Genomic DNA, 5,341 nt, shown 5'->3' on the forward strand with positions numbered 1-5,341 from the left:
TCCTTTTTGGCACCAGGGACTGGTTTTGTGGAAGGCAATTTTTCTACATACCAGGGTGGGGAGACGGGGTATGGTTTTGAGATGAAACTGTTCCACCTCAGATCATCAGGTATTAGTTAGATTCCCATAAAGAGCACGAAACCTAAATCCCTCACACACGCAGTTCACAAGAGGGTTCACGCTCCCTTGAGAAGCTAATGTGTTGGCCAGGCATGGTAGCTCATGCCTGTAATTCCAGCACTTTCAGAGGCTGGGGCTGGCGTTTCACCTGAGATCAGGAGTTTGAGACCAGCCTGGATAATGTGGCGAAACCTCGTCTGTACTAAAAATACAAAAATTAGCCAGACGTGGTGGCACGTGCCTGTAATCCCAGCTACTAGGGAGGCTTGAGGCAAGAGAATCGCTTGAACCCAGGAGGCAGAGGTTGCAGTGAGCCAAGATTGCACCACTGCACTCCAGCCTGGGTGACCGACTTCATCTCCCCACCTAAAAAAGAGGCGAATGTGGCAGCTGATCTGACAGGAGGGAGTGCTCAGGTGGTAATGTTTGCTGGCCCGCTGCTCACCTCCTGCTGTGGAGCCCAGTTCCTAACAGGCTACGGACCAGTATCAGTTCACAGCCTGGAGGTTGGGGACCCCTGCCTTAACGCACAGACCGAGAACAATTTGCAGGGTCCCTGAGTGCCTGCCTAGGTACAAACTCCTTTGAGGGAGTGGGGTGTGTTGAAGAATCGTGAAGGGCAGCACCCTGTCTTGTTCATCTTTGCATTTATTGGCCAAGCAGCTCCCCTATTAGCTGACCTATAAAACCCACAGATGTACATGAAACACCCCAATTGTATAAGAAAACATATTTAGGAAAATTAATTTTTTTGTCATAACCTTACTGAAAGTATTCTGTTGTTGTTGTTCAGGTAAATCAAGTATTATACAGGGGAATATATTTACTAAGGAAACTTTCAGTAGGATGTGGATGGGGAGTGAAAGAATGGTCTCTGCTGTGAAGTTTTCTGTTTCCATGCTTTGCCACTAGGGGCTGGTTTCAGCCTTCACTTTACCGTCAGTTCTCCCTATCCATGGGTTGAAAATATTTGGGGAAAAAAAAGAATGATTATGTCCGTACTACACATGTAAAAATCTATTTTCTTGTAATTGTTCCATGAATAACACAGTATAACAACTGTATAAAATAACTTTACATTGTATTAGGTATTATAAGTAATCTAGAGATAATTTAAAGTATATGAGAGGATGTGTGTAGGTTATATGCAAACAATGTACCATTTTATATAAGGACCTGAGCATCTGTGGCTTTTGGTATGCATGGGGGTCCTGGAACCAATCCCCCATGGATACTGAAGGACAACTCTATTTTACCTTTTTGGCACTAAAGCTTCTATTCTTCTTTTTTTTTCCGAAGGCCCAGAGAGCAAGTTTATTTGGTAAATGCTGATGGCAAACATCATCGAAGAGAGACAAGATGGGAAAGGTGTTGAGACAAGAGAGCCTAGGGAAACTTCAGGTTAGATACAAAATTCACACAGGGAAAGGCACGGAGTCGGCAGACTGGGAGGGTCCTCAGCCATTCAGCACCACGCGGACGAGCTCTTCATAGTTGATACAACCATTGCTGTCCTCGTGCCCTGCCACCAGCATCTCTACTTCTTCCTCTGTCATCTTCTCATCCAGTGTGACAAGAACATGCCGGATTTCAGCACCCATGACAGTGCCATTTCCTTCCTCGTCAAACACCCGAAGTCCTTTGACACAATCCTCATAGGTGCCCCGGTCCTTGTTCTTGGCCACTGTCTGCAGCATGGGCAGAAAGTGCTCAAAGTCCAGCACCTTCACATTCATCTCATCACTCTTGGGGTTCCCCAGGACCTTGAGCACCTTGGCGTTGTTGGATTCTGGCCCAGGGCCCTCATTACGTCCCCACACTGGTGTACAGGATCTTGCCATTACCTGTTCGGTCAAACAGCTGGAACGCCTCCTTGAACTCTGCGGTCTGGTCTTCGGTGAAGTCCCACATCTTGACTGCTCAGCTCTGCGGGACCTTTTCCTGCGGTAATGGCCAGCTTCTATTCTTAAAGTGATGCTTTGGATACTGCGTAAGTGGTGGCTCTGTTGACGTGGATATAGATTCTGGATATATATGGATGTGGCCTTGGATACAAATACAGCTGCAGATGCAGAGACAAATGAGGATCTAGATAGAGATACAGATACAGATACGGATAGAGATATAGTGTGTGTGTTTTGAAAAAAAGTACAAGCATGTCTAACATGCTGGCCTGTATGGTATATTCCTCCTCTAGGACTTCATGTTGCTTATTGTGAGGGACACAGCTTTGTCCGTCTTCCCACCAAGAACTTACATCCTCCTATGCAGATAGTAAGGAGAGGCTATGTGATCCAAGGCCCATGGGGATTGCCACTAAAGGGCCCAGGATAGAAAGAGATGGGTTTTAAGGAGATCAGAGCCAGCTTCTTGGAGGAACAGAGCCATATGAAATGACTCAAAACTAAGTTCATGGAGTACAGCTGTGATCACATGACTCCCCACCTTCCCACTGCCCATAGGAAACAAAAAGCCTGCAGCCTGGCAGATGTGGATAAGGCTCATCATTATTCAGCTGGGCCCTCCCTCTCTATCCCTCAAACTGCAGGGTAGCCCAGCCATGTCTGACTTCTGTGCACCCAGCCTTTTCTCATCACTGTGCCCTTGGCCCAGATCACCTTTCTCCAACTTCTCTGTTATCAAAGTCCTACACATCCTCCACCCAGCCTCCCTCTTTCTTTAAGTTCTCAGAACCCAGGACTTTTATTTCCGGGGTGCTGGGAGCCCATATGGCCTTGTCTCATGCCTTATTACTGCGGCACAAGCTGCTGGTTGTCTGCTAATCTCCATCCTTCCCTTCTTCTGTGGCAGGGGTCAGCAAGTTATAACTCATAGGCCAAATCTGGCCTGCTGCCTATTTTTGTGCTGCCTGCAAGCACGAAAGTATTTCTTTTTTGCGTTTTCTTTTTTTTTAGGACAGAGTCTCCCTTTGTCACTCAGACTGAGTGGAGTTGCACAGTCTCGGTTCACTGCAGCCTCAACCTCCTTGGCTCAAGAAATCCTCCCTCCTCAGCCTCCTCCAGAGTAGCTGGGACCACAGGAGCAAGTCACAATGCTGGGCTTTTTTTTTTAAGTTTTTTGTAGAGACGGGGTCTTCCTATGTTGCCCAGGCTGGTCTCAAACTCCTAGACTCAAGCAATCTGCCCGCCTCAGCCTCCCACAGTGCTGGAATTACAGGTCTGAGCCACTGGGCCTGGCCTTTTTTTACATTTTTAAGTGACTGAAAATATAAATATTTTGTGAATCATAGAAACTATATAATATTTAGATTTCATTGTCCATAAATAAAATGTTATTGCAAGTACAGACAGGCTTATTCATTTCTATGTCTATGACTGCTTTCACTCTTTTGTAGTAGGGTAGGCAATGCCACAGATAATGTATAGCTTGCAAAGCCTGAAATATTTACTGCCTGGCCCTTTAAGAAAATGTTCACCGACCCCTGTTCTACAGTGTGAAAAGTCTGTTTGTTTCTCTTGGGCACTTGGGCTGCCTTATTAAAGACTGCATTGCCCAACTTCCCTTGCACCACCTAAGTGTGACATGGGACTAAGTTGTGACAGTGGGTTGTAAGTAGAAGTGATGTTACCTAAGGAAAGAGGACATGTCCCTCCATCTCTTTCCTCTGCCCAGAATGTAGACAGGAGCCCATAATGGATATCCCAAGAGGGCAGAGTGGCAAGATGGAAGGAACCTGGGTTCCCGGATGACCCTGGAGTAGGATCGCCATCGCGGTCTTGGAGAATGTACCCCTGGAGAGCCACACCAGAGAGCAGTCAACTCCACTCTGACATGACCCTGACTAAGGCACCTCACATTCACCTCCCCCAGCAGAAAACAGGCTCCCTGAGGGTAAGGGCAGAGCCTGCTTCTTTCACCAGAGCTCCCAGAACACGGCCCAGCACATTGGAGACCTGGGTGTGCCCCTTACTGGCAAGTGACCTGTGGCAAATGACCTCCCTGGCCCATTTTCTCTTCTATGAAATCAGACTTAGTACCATACTCACAGGATTATTGCCAAGTGTACTAAAATGTGTGTAAAACCCCAGCCCTGTGCTGGTATGTAATAGGAGCCAAATACATCTTGGCTATTGTCAGCTATTAAGTTTTCCGAAATCCGATCCTGTCCCCCACCTCCCTGCTGTAAACCATGGCTCCCTGGTTCCCCTAAGTTTGAACTCAGTACAATGACCCGCAAGATCCTTTATACCCCGATGCTGTCCACCTCCCCAGTCTCACAGCTCATCCTCCAAATGACTCAGGCATGTGCCCCGGCCCTGGCATCCCGTCCTTCACAGCGGGGGTTGTCTTAAGGTGGGAGTGAATGAGAGAAATGTGCTAAGTCCAGATGACCCCTTGAAAATGTCTTCAGTCACTCATAGGTACAGTACCCGGACTCAGTACCTCTCAGTACGTCCAAAACAGTCTTCTTCCAATGTGGGAAAATGTGGTTACATCTTCAGTTGAGCACCAGATAAAGTAGCTGGCTTGCGTTTAGGGGCCTCATGGGATCAAAATTATGCGTCTTTAATCGGTGGAGCCACCCTGAGGATTGAAAGTTCATGCGATGCTTCTCTACTGTACTTTCAGTCCTTGTCGTGTGCCCTGTCTTCTCACGCCCAAGCCTTTGCACCTGCCACTCCTTCCACCTGGAATACCCAGCCTGCCTCTCCCCACAACAAGGCCCATTCCTCTTTCAGGCCTCTGAGCAGGTGCCACTTCCTCCAGGAAGCCTTCCCTGGCTCCCATCCATATACCCTGAAACGCCTCTGCCTGTGCAGTGGCCTCCCACTGTATGGTCACTACCTGACTGCCTCTCCGTCTTTCTATCTTTTTCACCAGGTCCTTCCTTCTCTTTTGCTCACTGCTGAATTCCCAGCGCCTAGCATCGAATTTGGTGCACAAGAGGTGCCCAGCAAACGCCTGTGGAATGAGTGAACGGTGGGGACGGTCAGGGCTGCCTCTGCTTGCACCCGCGGGCAGGCCGGGGAGGGCAGGAAGGAGAGCGCTCTGGGGCCTTCCCTCCCCGCCGTCCTCCCAAACCCTTTCCCTGCCCAACAGGGCGCCACTGGCCTGTCCCACACCCTCTCTGCCGCCTGCCCAGTGACCTAATTATTGTTTTTTCTTCCAGCCCCGCGGAGGGGAAAACAGAAATTCCTGGTGGATGACACAGGCCCGGCGGCCGCCTGCGAGCAGAGCACGGGACCGGCTGGGCCGGCTT

At 48.8% G+C, this 5,341-nt stretch overlaps 1 pseudogene across 1 annotated transcript; it reads right to left on the reverse strand.

The window, feature by feature from the left end:
• Positions 1-1,419: 1,419 nt before the first annotated feature.
• LOC105530832 lies at positions 1,420-2,069 on the reverse strand (annotated as a pseudogene). The gene has a single exon (XR_001004696.1). The product of XR_001004696.1 is annotated as a myosin light polypeptide 6-like (transcript).
• Positions 2,070-5,341: the final 3,272 nt, after the last annotated feature.

This window comes from Mandrillus leucophaeus, unplaced genomic scaffold (genome assembly GCF_000951045.1).
Source record: "Mandrillus leucophaeus isolate KB7577 unplaced genomic scaffold, Mleu.le_1.0 Scaffold12, whole genome shotgun sequence".
Taxonomy (NCBI): domain Eukaryota; kingdom Metazoa; phylum Chordata; class Mammalia; order Primates; family Cercopithecidae; genus Mandrillus; species Mandrillus leucophaeus.